The sequence below is a fragment of the Sinocyclocheilus grahami genome, unplaced genomic scaffold (assembly GCF_001515645.1).
Source record: "Sinocyclocheilus grahami isolate Dianchi unplaced genomic scaffold, SAMN03320097.WGS_v1.1 scaffold1864.1, whole genome shotgun sequence".
In the NCBI taxonomy this organism is placed as follows: domain Eukaryota; kingdom Metazoa; phylum Chordata; class Actinopteri; order Cypriniformes; family Cyprinidae; genus Sinocyclocheilus; species Sinocyclocheilus grahami.
The window spans coordinates 8,830-29,537 of NW_015507043.1; the positions used below are offsets into that span (position 1 = coordinate 8,830).

The window sequence follows — 20,708 nt, forward strand, 5'->3', positions numbered from 1 at the left end:
CAGTTAACATCTGGAGAAGACACAAGCTGAAACACATCCAGCATTTAGCCGTTTTACCTTTAAACCATCGCTTCTGTATTAAATTGTCCATAATATTGCCATAATTCCCCTCCAGTGAAAGGTCCATCCCCTGTTGCCCTCTCACACCAAAATCCATATATGTTTAACTCTTTTGGACTGGTTTTACGGTGTTTGATCCCTGCATATTTCTCTCCTGATTCAGACACTCTGGAAGCAATGGTGTTAAAATCATCTTAATGCTGGATGTGTTTCAGCTTTTGTCTTCTCCAGATGTTAACTGATGGACTGGAGTGCTGTGGATTATTGTGATGTTTTTATCAGCTGTTTGGACTCTCATTTGGACTCTCTTACTTCTGCCAGACTTTTTTTTAATATAGCAAGAAACACACAAGCACAAAAAGGTACTGACTTTTTACTCTCGATGGCAGAGACGAAGGAGGTCTGGAAGTGGCCAGTGGTGAGCAGATCTGGAGTGGTGTAATTAATATAGAAGAGACAGGAGTCACTCGCAGTAAGATTTAATCTCGGCAAGTGACAAAAATATAAATAAAAATTGGATATAAATCTTTAAAGGTGTCATGATATGGATTTTTTTTAAATTTAGATTTACTTATAATGTTAATAAAGTTTTTTTGCACAAAAAAAAGTGGGAAAATTATTATTTTCAACCGGGCTCCTTTAAAGGGGTCATATGATGTTGCTAAAAAGAACATTATTTTGTGTATTTAGTGTAATGAAATGTGTTTATGCGGTTTAAGGTTCAAAAAACACATTATTTTCCACATACTGTACATTATTGTTTCTCCTCTATGCCCCACCTTTCTGAAACACGTCGATTTTTACAAAGTGTATGTATTCATTTATTTTTACAAACCTAAAACCTCACCATAAAAATCTATAATTTTGACCCATACAATGTATTGTTGGCTATTACTACAAATATCCCCCAGCAACTTAACACTGCTTTTGTGCTCCAGGGACACATATACTGCTATAAATAAACTGAAAAAAGTACAGTAAGTAATTGACGAGTTCATATTGTGCTTTACTGTAACTTTCCACATTGCTGTTAAGAGTTCTTATTTATGGGAAGAGAAAAACGTTTGCAGAACTCGATCTGGTCACAGTCTAAGCATTCATCGCCTCAGGGAGCAGATTATGCGAGAGAACAATAACAGACTTGCAGCTGTAAAGAAACAGTGTATCCCCACTGATCTTCAGAAACCGGGATCTCTGGAGAGAAGAGCAGGAGGCTTCAGAGCAACTGAATTATTGGTATGTGCTTGTTGTGCAAATCCAATAAGGCAATCAATTGCATAACTCCACCGCTGAGGGCATTTAAAGAGCTCAGCAACAAGCACTTAAAGCATGATGGGATTTGATTGAGCTTTCGAAGTGCTGCTTCTTAAATGAAAGCACCTGTGGAGTCACAATGACTAGGGTCAGGAGCTGCAGCTTTAAAACCCTTGAGACCTGTGAGTTCTGATCAGGCAATGCACAGTTAATGATGGCATAGGAGTTGATGTAATGACTCTTTGTAGCTACTACTACAGCAGGAACATATGTGTCCCTGGAGCACAAAAGCAGTGTTAAGTCGCTGGGGGATATTTGTAGCAATAGCCAAAAATACATTGTATGGGTCAAAATTATCAATTTTTCTTTTATGCCAAAAATCATTAGGATATTAAGTAAAGATCATGTTCCATGAAGATATTTTGTACATTTCCTTCCGTAAATATATCAAAACGTAATTTTTGATTAGTAATATGCATTGCTAAGAACTTCATTTGGACAACTTTAAAGGTCTCTTAGCAGCTCTAACGGTCACTCACAGCTGTTTTCCAGGGTTGAGGGAGCCAGCGTCGATCTCTCGGTCGAATTCGGTGCGGATGTCGTCTAATGCACCGTCGTCGCCGAACGCACATGCGCCCTTCATCTCCATCCACCAGCTCCAGGTGATGCATCTCCTCCATGTAGCATGCACTGGCGCCCGTCCCTGTAAAACACACACACACACCAATTTGTTTGCATTGAAGATTCCTGGAAATTCTGCTTGATGTTACATGTTGCATGCAAAAACATAACTGCACCCACATTAAAAATGTTTCACGCAAATAAATCAATTATAGCATGAAACTGCAAGTTACTTCAGTGGATTAGCAAAAACTATATTTTTCTAAAAGGTTACACTTTAGTTTAAGGTGTCCTTGTTACAGTGTAATTATACATTTAAGTACTGAGTAATATTAATTAATATTATGACAATGATGCATACGACTCGTGTCTCAAAGATGTGGGATATTTTTATTGCTTTGTCTACAATGCATTTTTTTCTGTTAATATTCTACAGCAAATGCAAATAAGTAACGCAAGCATTCTGCAATGCAACTCCTCTTTGAAACTACAGCCTGTTGGTTTTAAAGCACTTTGAAAAGCAACAGATTCCTTCTAATCCTACAATATTGTGTTCAAAGGTGCAGGCAGGGGAATTTACTTCATTACATCTTCACGGTGTTCAATTATATGTCAATTGTAGACTCAACAGTGGTCTGGCTCAGTGGGAAATGACAGGGTAAAGCCTCCTGTAGTCTCTCAACACTGTCTTAGAAGCCAAAATAAACCAGGATTTTCTCCATTTGCACGACAGTAATCATGATTAAGTACAGACTTCTTGTTCAGTTCCTATTATTTACTAAATATCAATTTAATAAACATTTTATTTACACATTATACACTTAATTTCGGTATTAAAACTTATTTAAAACATTGTAAAAAAAATTATTTTCTTATAAAAGTTTATAAAAATGTATTACATTTAATGTCATTTATTCCTGTGAAAATGTATTCTTAGAAATAGAAAAAGAATAGAGCGAGGTAGTGTTAGAGGGCTTTTATTTTTGCTTTTGTTAATTGTATAATAAATAAAAGCAAAACAAATACATAGAATTAAAAAAAAGAGAAGCTAGTGTTAGTTTTTTGTTTTTTTAAAGAAAACAAGCAGTTAGTAAACGAATAGAGTGCAAGTCTAAAAGGGGATTTTTTATAAAGAATAGAATTAGAATAGAGATTGCTAGAGTTAGAGGGTCAAATAAAGATGGAAGAGATGTGTTTTTAGCCGATTCTTGAAGATGGCTGAGGAAACAGCTGCTTGGAAGAATTTTGTTTTTTTTAATAGCCATAATTTTACATTTCTTTCCAAAAGAAAAAACTTCTCTCCAGCTGTTTTCCCTCTGAAATACTCATTGGCTGTATTTCCACTTACAGCTATAAATTTAGCTCTGTATTTGTTATCTAATGTGAGAGAGTGTTAAAATTATGTAGAAATTAGAGAGTGTAATAACTGAGGCTGCGCACAGCATATAAAGTTGTGAGAAAGACTGCTCTGGCCTCTATAATTACACACTATTGAGGAACAGGAATCAAAACTATTAGTTCATTTAGTGGAGTGTGAGAATTAGTATTGTGAAGATGCCACCAAAATCATTTAGGCCTGAACAGGCTATAAAATGCCTGAAATGTGTGCTCTAATATTCCCACAACCAATAACCAAATCAAATGACAGAACAAAAGGTCTATGTTTGAATAAAGCACCTTTCACTCACAGTAAGCACACCTGACAGCATCACTGACACGCTGGCTGATCTCAGCTTCTATACGAGTGCAAATGTACGAGCGTGACTCACCGACGATGAGGCCGATCTCACAGTGATGGTCATCGTAGCCGCAGGTCATCATGGTGCCGACAGTGTCATTGATCACAGCCACAATGTCAATGTCAAAATCCTGCAGAGAAAAACATATATATATCCACATATATACACACACACACACACATATATACATACACAGTATACACACATACATATACACATATACACATATACATATATATATATATATATATACACACACTGAACAAAATTATAAACGCAACACTTTTGTTTTTGCCACCATTTTTCATGAGCTGAACTCAAAGATCTAAGACTTTGTCTATGTACACAAAAGGCCTATTTCTCTCAAATATTGTTCACAAATCTGTCTAAATCTCACATACATATATACTGTATATACTAGGGGTTGCACAAACTAATCGACTAGTCGACTGCAATGCTCTGCCATGACGCTTTGAGCTTGATGTCGACTAGTCGCTGGTCCTATAGAGGACGCAACAGGATAAGAAATCTTTGAAGGACTTCCACATTTACTCTCCGTTTCCAAACAGTTCAAATGACAAATAAATGCATTCTCTGAAAGCGCTCCACAAGACATGTGTGATTATATTACTGGATGCTCGAAATTGAACGGGAGAATGCACGTTTTAAACAGCTTATTGTACAGGTAAGTTAATCGACGTTCTGATCTAATGCGCTGCTGCACTGTAACGCGCACACATAGGATACAGACAGTAGCTCGTACATCACACACACAGAATCATTCAGCACGGAAATGTATTGTCAACACTGTTCTGTGATTTCTCAATAAAATAGCTTAGAAACAGAAAAGTTCAAGCATATATTTCTTAATAACTAGTAAATCCCACAGCTTCACTACTATAGAGAGACGCTGCCAGGTAGAATTAATTCACACACGCAATCGCTCTCACTAACGCATTCATATTAATGTTATCTTTACTGTGCTACTTTATCTGTATCTGATTTAGAGCGAGCAGAAATCTGTGAGAAATATAACGACCCAAATACAAAAGAACTGATAAAAAAGCTGTTATAGGAGCAACAGCCATGTGGGCAGCGCTGTGTCGTATGCCATAGCTGTGCACAAGCTGTTTATCACAGCTCCAGACTTACTTGATCATTAATGACGTCATCAGCGACTAGTCGACTTCGACTCGACTTTCATCACATAAAAGTCGAATTCAAAAAAGTTTTTCAACCCCTAGTATATACACACATGTATATATACACATACACACATATATATATATATATATACACACCCACACATACTTACATACATATATACTGTATATACACATATATAAATATACATACACACATATATATATATATAGGTGCATCTCAAAAAATTTGAATATCGTGAAAAAGTTCTTTTTTTGTAACTTATTTCAAAAAGTGAAACGTTCATATATTTCATATACTGTAAGCTCTAATCATCAAAATTAAAACAAAAAAATAAACTTTTGAAATGTTTTACTTTACATGTAATGAATCTAGAATGTATGAAAGTTTCACTTTTTGAAATAAGTTACAAAAAAATTTTACTTTTTCACAATGTTCTAATTTTTTGAGATGCACCTGTATAGGTTTATTTTTCCCAGCAGGGGTTAATAGGACCGTGCTAATCAGCCAACCCTCAAGTCCATTTGGTTTTAGCAGCACCCTTTTAACCCATTAAAATCACTGAAACATATAGCAAAAAATATTATTTACATTATTAATCATAAGGCATATGAATCTGTGCTTTCAGTCCGTTGACATATCTTAGTTACAGGTTTACTTTAAATATGCACAAATAAATATTAAGTTATAGAGGATATTAATAATTAAAAATGTAGAAATAAGAGAATTGGATAAGAGTTTTCAGATGAAAAGTTTGAGGCAATGAGATTTTTTCTTTTTTGAAAATGTCTCTTATGCCCACCAGGGATGCACTAATTCGAAAAATAAATGCATCAAGGCTGCATTTATTTGATAAAAAATACAGAAAAAAACAGTAATCTTGCAAAATGTTATTACAATATAAAATAATGGTTTCTATTTTAATACACTTTAAAATATAATTTATTCATGTGATGCAAAGCTGAATTTCCAGCATCATTACTCCAGTATAAAGATCACATGATCTTCAGAAATCAGTATAATATGCTGATTTATTATTAGAATTATCAACAGTTGTGCTGCACAATAACACATCCGAAACTGCGATATTTATTCAGGATTCTTTGATGAATAAAAAGTTAAAAATGTATTCAGCATTTATTCAAAATAAAACTTTTCTAACAATATAAATCTTTGCTGTCACTTCTTAGCAATTTAACACATCCTCGCTGAATAAAAGTTTTAATTTCTTTCAAAAACAGAAAGAATAAAAATGTACTGACCCCAAACTTTTGAACGCTAGTGTATATTGTTAGAAAAGTTTTATTTTGAATAAATGCTAAATACATTTTTAACTTTTTATTCATCAAAGAATCCTGAAAAAAAGTATCACAGGTTCCAAAGAAACATGCAGCAGCAACAGTTTCACCTCTGATAATAAATCAGCATATTATACTGATTTCTGAAGATCATGTGACACTGAAGACTGGAGGAATGATGCTGAAAATTCTAAAAATAAATTAGATTTTAATGTATATTAAAATAGAAAAATGTTATTTTACATCATAATAATATTTCACAATATTACATTTTTTAATAATAAATTCTGATCCCAAACTTTTGACTGGTAGTGTATATAAAGCTCAGAAGCGTTCGCACATTGTTAGGACTGTACTAGAAACACTACTAAAGCAATAATAGCTTGTGGATGTAAAATCATGACACTCACCCCTCTCTTCTTTATGGCGTTTCTCAACAGGCCCACAACATCTCTCCCCTCCACTCCACTCGCCTTAGACCCTTTGGTCCAGGACACCAGAAAACTCTGTACAGAACCATGGAAACATTGCAATCTCACAGAAGAGCTGCTAATTTTAGTTTCCCTTCCCATCTCACCTCATCTAGCTTGGTCTGCTGGCAAGGAAACGAAAAGGTAAAGCCAAGAGGCAGCTTCTTGTCTTTATGCCCAGTTTCTCGAGGAAATTAGCCAAGCATTCAGCTATGTGATCGAAGAGCTGGAAATGAAGAGAAATTCATTTTAAGACTGATTTAACTTAGATGAAGGATTCATTACAATTAAAAGAGTCCCGTGCCAAAAAATACAATTATGGCCCAAAAAAGGTGGATAAAAGGTTTAGGTACAAGAAGCAAAGAGATCAAGTGTAACCCTAGTAAAGAAGTCATATTTTTAAAATACATGTATTTCATACTATGTATAGTTCAAATCTATTAACATATTGCTCGAGCCTTACTGATATAAAAATTATAATTAAACTTTCTCACAAGTATAACATTTTTCAGAGGCTATAGACTCATAAGCACAGATGACGTCGGGGGGTTATTAAGATGCACTTTTCATTCAGCACAATGGCAATCGATATGATTATTATGCAGAAGGATTGTTGTAGCATCTCAAATTGCTTAATATTGTTTGCACTGTATCAGGGAAGCAGGATATGCTTTAGTCTCATGATGGAAATGGAACAGATTTGAATATGAAACAAATGAACACATCTGTTTTATACTTTATTAGGATCTAAAGTGTTCAAGCTGTGATCAAGCGAAGAAAAAAAAGTGCATTAAAACAGAAACACGATGCACAATGTGTTCATTAATTTGGCCTTAGTCTGTAATGACAACGAATTATGAGAGTAACGTTAAACCCTTTAATGAATTACATTTCTACATCTTCACTCTCAGAGTAAACAACTGCACAGAGTTCATCCAGTCAACTTTGCAATTTGCAATGAAGTGTTTCTATTATTAAATACAGTGCAGTTTAAACGTGACAGTGATGAATCATGGCTCCAAGACAAAGTTATTTATAATGCATAATTAAACTTTTTTTTTTTAAAGACCCATAAATAAAAACAGATCGTGTGCCTTGTGTGTTGTTGTTAATTAATGCTAATGAAATGTTCAGAGACACGGTGGCTCTCAGTTCATGCAAAATGTTCAAAATGTTATTTTGCTCTAGTTTTAATGAATCCAGATTACTAACCCTAAATTAGATTTATGCTTAAACTAATGCATGTTTGTGGTTGTTATGCAGAGCATGCATATGATACATATAACTTTTGTTACTTTGGAATAAGGCAGACTTGAATTAAAGGCACAGTTCACCCAAAAATTTAAACCCTGTCATCATGTACTTATTTGCTGTTCCAGATGATATTTTTAAAAAAGGTTTGATTTTTGATTAACATTGGCTGTATAGACACTTCTCAAAATATCTAGAATAGAAAGTAAGTCATACGGGTTTGAAATGATGTCAGAATGTTCATTTTTAGGTGAACTGTCTCTTTAAATATGATGCACCTATTAATGAATCAAGTTTTGCAGGCAGGTTTATAAACTTGAATACGTGCATGATACGTTTAGTGAATGCTGAAGAAAGAAAAGCACACACAGAAACGCTCCTCACCTCTGTCCCGCTGCCCCTCATGATGTTCTCTGGAATAGCGTAGATCTGGTTCTCCATCTCCACCTTTTGCTTTCCATTACTGGACACCCTAACGAGCAGAACTCGGAAATTTGTTCCTCCCAGGTCCAGAGCGAGGAAGTCTCCCGTTTCTGCAAACAAAACCAATGCAAATTTATCTTAAAAGAGCTGAAGATCTTAAGAATAAAGAACGTGGTGGTAATCTCAGTTTTTCAACATGAATATTTTACAACAAATGGTCAAAGTTTTTGAGAATAACGTCACATCACGGCATATTTTAAGGCATAAATTCTAAACTATGAGAAAGCTGAAGTTATGAGAGCAAAGTTGTAATGTTATGAAGCTGTAAGGAAAGTAACAACTCTAAAGCACTCTCACAATGTATGAATTTTATTGTAGTCCGTCTCCACAGTTGCATAACTAATTTAACATTAATGAATGTGGTGAATTATCATTGCATTGATGCATTTGCTGTTATTATTGATAAACATTATATGTGTCCCTGCAGCACAAAAGCAGTGTTAAGTCGCAACAAATGGTCAAAGTTTTTGAGAATAACGTCACATCACGGCATATTTTAAGGCATAAATTCTAAACTATGAGAAAGCTGAAGTTATGAGAGCAAAGTTGTAATGTTATGAAGCTGTAAGGAAAGTAACAACTCTAAAGCACTCTCACAATGTATGAATTTTATTGTAGTCCGTCTCCACAGTTGCATAACTTATTTAACATTAATGAATGTGGTGAATTATCATTGCATTGATGCATTTGCTGTTATTATTGATAAACATTATATGTGTCCCTGCAGCACAAAAGCAGTGTTAAGTCACTGGGGGATATTTGAAGCAATAGCCAGCAATACATTGTATGGGTCACAATTATACATTTCTCTTTTATGCCAAAAATCATTAGGATATTAAGTAAAGATCATGTTCCATGAAGATATTTAGTAAATGTCCTACCGTAAATATATCAAAACTTAATGTTTGATTAGTAATATGTATTGCTAAGAACTTCATTTGAACAACTTTAAAGATGATTTTCTCAATATTTAGATTTTTTTGCACCCTCAGATTCCAGATTTCTAAATATTGTCCTATCCTAACAAACCATACATCAATGGAGAGCTTATTTATTCAGCTTTCAGATGATGTATAAATCCCAATTTACAAAAAATTTACCCTTATGACTGGTTTTGTGCTCCAGGGTCACATATGTTATTTAACATTATATCCAGTTACACAAAATAACTAAATGTAAGAACAGGTTCAAACAAATAAAATAAAATAACAAATCACTTTAACAATTTCACATTACCCATTTCTACAGTTGGGGAAAAACGCTAAAACTTTTTTGTGTTGCGTTCATTTTCTGGGCTCTTCTGCAGAGTTTGATCTTTGAATATTACTTTAGTGCATAAGCCATGTTAAGTGTAAAAACATTACGGTGCCGTTGTTTTAGAAGTATAGTGTTCATGACATGTGAAAGGAGAGAGAAAATAGATTTCCCCTGGTTGTTGTTGTTTTATAACGTTAAGTCGTGTTAAGAGTTTTTCCACGCACTTTTGCACTCCATTGCACTACTTTCACGTTCGCGTCTCGTGACTTTTGCAGGACACGGCGTTCCAGAAAAGCGGCAATCAAGTCAAATAAAGTGAAAAAAAAAGTAAAATAAAAAAGAGACCTTGAGTTGTTTTTTCCAAATTTCAGTGCCACTTGACAGGCGTCCTATACACCAATGGTGCAGTGTTATTTTACATTAGATTTTTTAATTTCTGTACCTGATTGCTATTGTTAGACCTGAAAAACATAAACCACTGTTTGTTTCATTTGTGCTGTTGTTTGTTTTTATTACCGACTATTCACTTGTCTTCAATAATGTCTGAACTATATATAGTGAAGGTGGTAGTTTTTGCTATGGCATTAAAATTGGTAAAAAAATATATTCTGGCAGAGCTAGTGACATTTTTGGCAGTGCAATTTTTTTCATTTTCTATGCAGAGACACCTCCCAACAAAATCGTCCCATTAACTCTAAAATGATTCATTCTTTCCAAATAAACTATTCAAGTCATCAGGTGAAAACTGCTGTATTTTTTTTCATATCGCAGTATATTGTGAAAAAAAGGAATTTCACAATGTCATTTTTTCCCATTGCCAAACACCCACACTATAATCCATGTTTAAAGACAGTGCTTGTGCATTGCGTTATGACTTGTTTCTCAACACTTTATTATCCTAATGTTACAATGTTTAATGTGGAACTAAGATGCAGTGACCTCCCTGTGATCAGGCATGACTTTTACTGGCCAAGTTAAAAAGTGACTTATTTTCTTTGTTAAATTTAATTAACTTAGGTATGTAGATTTGATTTAATTGTATATGTGAAATTGTATATAATTATGTAATATTTATGAATGTTAAGTTCAATAGTAAGTGCATTGCATAGAGCAGTAGCAATAAAATGTATTTAAAATGTGTTAGTGCAAATTGTTACAAAGTAAATCCTTCAAGTTATTTTTTTTAGTGCAGGCATCATGCACACAAACATGAGAACTCATTTAAAATGATACAATATTTATTTATTTATTTATTCACTTTTTAACGGCTATTTTACGGAAGAGGATTAGGGCCAAGCAATAATAAAAAAATTAAACCATCTCGAGATTAAAGTCGTTAAATTTAGAGAAAAAAAATTACACGAGTGTGTTTATTCTCAACTTTTTATCTCGACTTTTTTTCTCAAAACATAACGACTTTATTCTCGAAATTTAATGAGTTTAATCTCAAGATTTTATCTCGACTTTATTCTTGAAATTTAACAACTTTAATCTCGAGATGGTTTTATTTTTTTATTATTGCTTGGCCCTAATCCTCTTCCGTACTATTTTCATGGCAATCTCAAAATAAATGACAAGGTATACAATTAACAAGAAGTTCTAATAGTTAATTAAAACTTTTATTCAGCGAGGATGTGTTAAATTGATAAGAATTGACAGCAAAGATTTATATTGTTAGAAAATATTTATATTTTGAATAAATGCTATTCTTTTAAACTTTTTATTCATCAAAGAATCCTGAAAAAATATCACAGTTTCCAAATAAATATTTGTCAGCACAACTGTTGATAATTCTAATAATAAATCAGCATATTAGAATGATTTCTGAAGATCATGTGACACTTTATACTGGACTAATGATGATGGAAATTCAGCTTTGCATCACAGAAATAAATTATACTATTAAAATAGAAGCCATTATTTTATATTGTAATAACATTTAGCAAGATGCTACATTTTTATTTGATTTGAATAAATGCAGCCTTGATGAGCAGAAGAGACCTCTTTAAACAACATTACAGTCTTACTGATCCCAAACTTTTGAACGGCAGTGTATATATATAGCAAGACACTTTGATTAACATGGAAAGTACAGTATACCCACTTCAGCAAAATGAAATATACTTTCAATAAACTAATATAAATTATATACACACACAAACAGGCCGGTCACCTTGAATTCAAGGTAGTGCTGGGCGGTATGACCAAAAATGTATATCACGGTATTTTTCAAAGTTATACCGGTTTCACGGTAGACGGTATTTGTTTTTTCATGCATGAGCCGGTGTTAACCACATTTTCTACTGATTGAGAGGAAATACAGCAGTATATTGACTTCGAATGCACTATTTTACTGTCATGATGAGTGAATATTGTAGAAAAATACCACACTAAATAGTGACTAAACACGACCCCCTTTAATACATGTTAACCAGGAGTCACTCTCATTTATAATCACGGCATCATCTGATAAAATCAACATGCAGTGAAAAGAAACCCCTTTCAAACAGTGTCGCGTTCCCAACGTTGTTTAAGCGACATACACCGGTATTGCGGTATTTTAAAAATTCATATCATAACAAAAATAAACACCGGTATTCGGTATGAACCGGTATACCGCCCAGCACTAATTCAAGGTCCCGTCTCTGTTCTCAAATGGCTCAGTAAATATCAGACTCAATGACTGAACAGCAAGGCCTTGACGTCAGTTACATACTGTATGTGACAGGACACATAAACGAGTATATAATTATCGTGTTAAGACAGAGATATTTTAATAACCTCTGGTTTAAACTTGAGGAGTAAAAGCAGCATTGCAGTTGCTACTTGATTCGTTTAATTGCATCTGTTTCAAAAACAACAACAAAATACAGGTCTTTCTGTGGCATTTTTTTTATAAAACAGATATATGAAAAATAGGAATTATAATCCTTTGTGCTCATTTAGTAAAATAAATCATGCCCTGATCATTTTAATTTCATTCAATTAAAAATCTACTCAACCACAATGTTAAAAAGATGATTCGTCTGAAGAAAAAAACAACTTTTTAAAAGCATTTCCAGTGCAAATACATCAACTCTTAGATTTCCATTTAATATCCTCAGAAGTGTGAGGTTTGAACTATATCATCCAGCTGTATTGGCCAGTATGTAGCTGACAGTGTTTGTCAGAAAAGTCAAGAGTTAAAAAAATATCCAGTGTTAATTCACCCCATACTGTATTATAAGTGCTCAATTATAGGTCTGTAATAATGTTGAAAAAGTAATTACTTCAATCATGTTTCTGCCCTGTGTTCAATTCTATTTAGGACTGAACTCCACAGCTTTCCAATTACACACCGATTTCTACACCAGCATCACCTTTCACCTGATTTTGACCCGAACGCATGCAAGGCCCTTCAATGCGGTTCAGAATGTATTCGCACAATAACACTGCAGAAGAAAAGAGGAAGCAAACTCTTTTCTTGTCTCCACTCTAGAACTCAAGATAAGTGTGTAATAATGTCAGGTCATGAAGAAGGTCAGTGTGTGCAATTAAAGATTGAAAAGGAATCTGAATCCCGGCGTAATTTTTACTGCCTTCATGTACAGCTCCATAAATACAACACAGACAAAACGCTGCAGCATAAATCAGCAGAGCTCAAAGCGGATAATCGCTTATAAAACCATTAACCTACAAAATCGACAAAATTGTTTAAAGGTCAGGGCCCTACTCCTTCCTCTTAAAGCCCCTCGACACTTGAGAGGTTCATTTCAATATGCATTTTCTCAGAACTACGTTTTTTTTTAGCTGATATTACATGCCTTTAACCAAATAGTCCCTTGGTCATTTTTAATGAAATGTTCAATAGTTTCCATTTAAGTTGTGAATTTAACTTGTACAGAAAGGTTGAATATCACAAAGCATTTGATAATACGCACTGTTTCCATCCTATGTGTTTAAGTGAACAAAACGGTCAGTTCCTGAGAAATCGATGCAAAGTATTAAGAATAAAAAAGAAAGTTAAATGAAAGTGGCTCTTTTTCCCTCCATAACAAATGACTTGCAGAACGCTCAGATGAAATGCAACAATGCAACAGCGTCAGGTTCTCTCACGTTTGCAGTCAGAAGCCTGACGTTTTGGAATGCAAGATCACATGACAGCGTTTGTGTAAGACAGTTCTGGGAGGCATTTATACCAAATCATTTTGGTGACAGTCTCTGGCTCAAGCATTGCAGGATTATTAAAACAGCGTTTGAGGTGGTGTGCAATGAGATCGGTGCACTGTTAGTCCAATTATCCAATCACATGATCTGTTGAGGCAAAGTTTTTTATTGCACATCACAGATTTATTTGGTACATGAGTTTCCATCGTTGTTTATGCACGTTTATCAACCTCAACTGAGCACATACATTTTCTTAATTCACAAGTTAAGATGTTATCTCTGATGGAAGTGCATCTCGGCATTTCCATCCAGCATTTGAAATGTGCTTTTCCAAAAGAGATATTTTTAAAATGTAGTCTCACTGTCCACACAATTAACGTTAATAAGGTCCAATGTTGTTTAAGCCCACTGATTTTCATGGTTGGAACGTGCATAAGAAAGAAATGCATGAGGGTCGTCGACGTTGTTTATAACCAAACTAAACAGCAGCACTCTAAAACAGTGCTGTCAACTGTATTCTGTTACTGTGTGAACACAAATTACGTTTTAGCACATAACACACTATACACGGTGGCAGGTGCAAGATGTATAAATATCGTGGTAAGAAAACATCTTGTCAGTTCCGGAGATGGTATCGGCTGGTCTGAAGTGTGTTGAGTTGAGGACATCACAGCAAAGCAGCAGAAGTCAGAAGGCGCCGCTTAAGTTGTTAAGTGTTAAAACCAGTGTAGGGATTCAAGGTTACTTTGGAAATGTAATCGGTTACTGATTAACTTTTAATTACTTTAATAAAATAATGTAACTGATTACTTTTCTAAATTTCTAAGAAATGCTTTCAACTGTTAATCATATTCAAACATTTACACTAACCTTAGAACTCAGCACTGATTACTGTCAGACTTTCAGAATCCTTCATCACTTGAATTAAGATGATGATCATTTCATTTAAAGCATTAATGTTTAGCATCTCTTTTTACTTTGCGAACGTTCTGAGGTTAAACACAGATTTAAAACCATAACAAGATATAGTTTATGAAACTGTTTTTGAAATCAGATCTTTGCATAGCTATGACAGAAAACACTGGCATCTAACAGTTAATCTTTAAAAAAAAATAAAGCACACACATAAACCCAAATAGGAAATAAAACAGTTATGTGCTAAACTCCTGAAACACTGGTGTCTCATATTTTAAAGCAGTCAGTGCAATTTGGGAAAGAAATCAATCAAATATATGTGTGTGTGTGTGTGTGTGAGAGATGCATTATAAGAAACCTTATAACATGTTGCATCATCTTATAAATAATCGTAAGAACAGTTTTAATGTATTATAAAATCTGCTGAAGCTGGTTGCCTTAAACTTTGACGTTTTCTCAACTTTTTTTGTATTTTTTACAGTGTGACCCAGTGTACTGTAAGCTTGTGACACTAAACACATTCCTTGTAAGTGCAAACATATTTGCCAATAAAGCTGTTTCTGACTTCTGACTGTGTATATGTGCCACGTCTCCTTATTTCATAACATAGCATTACCAGCAATAGTTTCCGTATGACTATTTTTCACTGCAGCAGTGTCTTGATTTCAAGTCCTGTATTTGTCCACCCACACATTTGGGAGGTTAGATGTTTTAGCTCATAACTAGGAAGAGTTCATAAGGTCAGAAATCCCTGGAGATGTGTATAAAGTGAGTGTTTTTAAAAACCGTGTGACCATCTGTTACAAGCCAGCCATAGAACGTGTTGCCAGATTTGATAGCCATCCTAATTACATATACATCACATGCCATTCTGTCCCAGTCTTTGCTAATCTGAGGCCAAAGCAGCAAGGGTAAGCGCTGTAAGTGACTGTGAGTGTGCTCAGTACGTTTCCTCTTATTATTTACATGCAACACCACTTCCTGCTCACTAGATTTGAGTTATGATTATAATTTCACAGAAAGTCTTTGGAGAGAGCCGGTCCTCTGTCATCAGGCTGAGGTCCTACGAATGTGGCTCAATTGCTCACAAAAATCATAGGACACGAAATCAAGCCTCTTGCATGAAATACACAAGCCCACTTTTGAATAGCTTTCCGTTTTTGTGCCATAAAATCAATGTTGGCTTTTTGTTGATCCAGTCAGTTATTTATATATTTTTATTTATATCAGCCGTTTCTTCTCCATGGCAATACATATTAATTTATCAAACTACTAAAATGGAACATAAAAAAATAAACACATAGTCATGAATATCTTCTTTGATGATGACTGAAGTTGTCTCATAAATAATTATAGAAAAAAACAATACTAAGCCAAACAGAAAAGAAAAAAGCCTCTTTGAACGTTGTGTCCAAGGCATGTAAAAATAAGACATTAGCCCATGAGTGATTGTGAATATGGGAGATATATTCTCTGATTACTGTCCTGCTTGATGGACAGTTTGGTGATTTCATGATGCATCGTTGACTTGTGTTGTGGTGCTATGCTTTAACAGGAAAGTAATGAAGCTGAACAGTTATTCTTATGAATGAGCTTTGCTAGGAATATTTCCAGGAATCTTAAGAGACTCTGAAGTAAAGTACATAATTAAGTATAAGTATGCAGTGTCTTTTTTTTAACCACAGTGCATTGCACAAATGACTCAAGCAAAAGATGCATTTGCATTTAACTGATTCATAAAGGATTTTTTTAAGGCGATGATACATTTCCTGAAGAATAATGAGCTTATTTGTGTGCGTGTGTAATTATCATCAGATACGTTCATTGTTTCACTGAATGAAGAAGTGGAGATAGATTTTGAAGTGTTTTTTACTACCAAACGAAAGGGAAGACAGGCAAAAATAAATAACTATGCACGCATGAAGATACAACGTTTATGCAAATGCAATCGGCTGCATTCATGTTTGTATTTTGTATGCTGCAAAAATATGACCTGCCAGACACTAACAGCTTTCAGATAGGATGTTGTTGTTGAAAACTAAAAAATCTTTTGCTAAGATTTTGTAAACAAAGGAAAAACTCAATATCAGGCTGGTTATTTTTATGAAGAGTTAAGTCATCAAATTATTGTTTATTATTATTTCTCATAACAATGCATTATTATTATTATATTATTATTATGTTATGCTGATATGATTTATGATGATATTATATTGACATTACTGGCAGTAGAATAAGAGCTTAACATTCAATCACATCACAATCAGAAGTCTTCAAAATCTTTAAAAGAGTTTCAGTGGAGTAAAGTGCATTGACAGAAAGATATTGCCATACAGCGCCATCTAGCGGAGAGATTGAGTGAGTGAGTGTGTGTGTGTGTGTGTGTGTGTGTGTGTGTGTCTGTTTTTTCTATTCTGGTGGGAACTTAAACCTGAATACACACAGACTCATGGGGACTCGTGTCACGGTGGGGACCTAAATTGTGGTCCCCATGGGTAAACAAGCTAATAAATCACACAGAATGAAGTTTTTTGAAGATGCATTATAAGAAACCTTATAACATGTTGCATCATCTTATAAATAATCGTAAGAACAGTTTTAATGTATTATAAAATCTGCTGAAGCTGGTTGCCTTAAACTTTGACGTTTTCTCAACTTTTTTTGTATTTTTTACAGTGTGACCCAGTGTACTGTAAGCTTGTGACACTAAACACATTCCTTGTAAGTGCAAACATATTTGCCAATAAAGCTGTTTCTGACTTCTGACTGTGTATATGTGCCACGTCTCCTTATTTCATAACATAGCATTACCAGCAATAGTTTCCGTATGACTATTTTTCACTGCAGCAGTGTCTTGATTTCAAGTCCTGTATTTGTCCACCCACACATTTGGGAGGTTAGATGTTTTAGCTCATAACTAGGAAGAGTTCATAAGGTCAGAAATCCCTGGAGATGTGTATAAAGTGAGTGTTTTTAAAAACCGTGTGACCATCTGTTACAAGCCAGCCATAGAACGTGTTGCCAGATTTGATAGCCATCCTAATTACATATACATCACATGCCATTCTGTCCCAGTCTTTGCTAATCTGAGGCCAAAGCAGCAAGGGTAAGCGCTGTAAGTGACTGTGAGTGTGCTCAGTACGTTTCCTCTTATTATTTACATGCAACACCACTTCCTGCTCACTAGATTTGAGTTATGATTATAATTTCACAGAAAGTCTTTGGAGAGAGCCGGTCCTCTGTCATCAGGCTGAGGTCCTACGAATGTGGCTCAATTGCTCACAAAAATCATAGGACACGAAATCAAGCCTCTTGCATGAAATACACAAGTCCACTTTTGAATAGCTTTCCGTTTTTGTGCCATAAAATCAATGTTGGCTTTTTGTTGATCCAGTCAGTTATTTATATCAGCCGTTTCTTCTCCATGGCAATACATATTAATTTATCAAACTACTAAAATGGAACATAAAAGAAAAATGCTATTTATTTCCTAAAAATACACACATAGTCATGAATATCTGATTTGATGATGACTGAAGTTGTCTTATAAATAATTATAGAAAAAAACAATACTAAGCCAAACAGAAAAGAAAAAAGCCTCTTTGAACGTTGTGTCCAAGGCATGTAAAAATAAGACATTAGCCCATGAGTGACTGTGAATATGGGAGATATATTCTCTGATTACTGTCGTGCTTGATGGACAGTTTGGTGATTTCATGATGCATCGTTGGCTTGTGTTGTGGTGCTATGCTTTAACAGGAAAGTAATGAAGCTGAACAGTTATTCTTATGAATGAGCTTTGCTAGGAATATTTCCAGGAATCTTAAGAGACTCTGAAGTAAAGTACATAATTAAGTATAAGTATGCAGTGTCTTTTTTTTAACCACAGTGCATTGCACAAATGACTCAAGCAAAAGATGCATTTGCATTTAACTGATTCATAAAGGATTTTTTTAAGGCGATGATACATTTCCTGAAGAATAATGAGCTTATTTGTGTGCGTGTGTAATTATCATCAGATATGTTCATTGCACTGTTTCACTGAATGAAGAAGTGGAGATAGATTTTGAAGTGTGTCTTTTACTACCAAACGAAAGGGAAGACAGGCAAAAATAAATAACTATGCATGCATGAAGATACAACGCTTATGCAAATGCAATCGGCTGCATTCATGTTTGTATTTTGTATGCTGCAAAAATATGACGTGCCAGACACTAACAGCTTTCAGATAGGATGTTGTTGTTGAAAACTAAAAAATCTTTTGCTAAGATTTTGTAAACAAAGGAAAAACTCAATATCAGGCTGGTTATTTTTATGAAGAGTTAAGTCATAAAATTATTGTTTATTATTATTTCTCATAACAATGCATTATTATTATTATATTATTATTATGTTATGCTGATATGATTTATGATGATATTATATTGACATTACTGGCAGTAGAATAAGAGCTTAACATTCAATCACATCACAATCAGAAGTCTTCAAAATCTTTAAAAGAGTTTCAGTGGAGTAAAGTGCATTGACAGAAAGATATTGCCATACAGCGCCATCTAGCGGAGAGATTGAGTGAGTGTTTCATCAAAGTTGTCCTAAAACCTAAAACCAAAATGTTTTCTTGTCTTAGGGCAACTTTGATTAACTTTTTTGATCCACTTCAAATGTTGATACTATATATATATAATAATAATTAGTGCTGTCAAACGATTAATCACATCCAAAATAAAAGTGTTTATATTTATGTATATATTAATACGCACATGCATGTATCTATTTAAGAAAAATTTAATGTTTATATATTAAATATGTTTATATATATAATATAACATATAATAATATAAATATATCAATGTATATACATGTAAATATTTTCAAAATATGTACTGTATTATATATACATAATAAATGACAACAGTACACATGTATTATGTAAACAAACACTTTTATTTTGGATGCGATTAATCGCGATTAATCATTTGACAGCACTAATATATATATACTGTATATAATTTTTTTCTAGTGGACCTCAGACTTGGTAGAGGTGTTGGTGGGATCTTGTGCTGTCACTGCAGTGCTGGTCTCTCTCAGGTCCTGGAGTCGACGAAGAACCCCTTTCAGTCTGAGGACATGAGCGTGACGACCGCAGCGGATGATGAGTAGCTTGATGGTTGATTTGATACTGAACTGTCATGAGACTTGCTGTATTTATTTCCTCATAAGAGCAAACTCGTTTACAGATGGGAGAGAATGCATATGAAGTTTATGTTGAGTCTTATCACATTTATGTTCTGCAAATGTGAATAAATTGTAAATGGTAATTTTAAAGTGTTTTCATTTTTACAGAACATGAATGTTTTCAACATCAACACACACACACACACAAAATGGTAGCCTATAGCAATCATTTTAATAAGAAATCGCCAGAGCTGGATTACCGTTACTGATTACAGATTACATGATGATAAACTTGTTAGATTACCCTTACGAAAAAGAAGTTTATTCAAGCGTGCTATTAGTATACTTTTTTTAAACTAAAAATATGAAAGTATACTTTGTCTACTTTGTATGTTCTTCTCAGAAATATACTTAAAATGACATTTCAGTATACTTGACTTATACTAAGTCTAAACATATTTGAGCTATACTTGTGCTCCTAGAATGCGTGTTTTCATTGTTATACTGTACGGGGCGCTAGTACACATCTTCTGTACAGAATTTCCAAAAAACACAAGTGAAGAAGAAACCGAAACAACAGATGCGTCCACATGTAATCTAACACGATCTTCAGACATAAAACAGCATCAAAACTGTGCAACTTTATGGAATAAAATGTCGACCAATGAAGAGGTAATAATGACTGTCAAGCTTCATTCTGAATACAATTCATAGTCTTTTTCCTTTCAGCTTTTTGTTCAAAATGTTGTTTATTTCTTTATTTTTTGTTTATGAAACTTACCCACATTCGAGTGTTAAAAAAGAATGCATGAAGCTAGAATAAAATGTTTTTGTTTACAAGCAGATACCCTGTTCTTTCTTTTGGTGTTTTGTAT

General features: G+C 34.1%; 1 pseudogene; it reads right to left on the reverse strand.

The window, feature by feature from the left end:
- LOC107573082 (hexokinase-2-like) overlaps nt 1-16,179 on the reverse strand; it is a 21,335-nt pseudogene extending 5,156 nt beyond the window's left edge.
- Nucleotides 16,180-20,708: the final 4,529 nt, after the last annotated feature.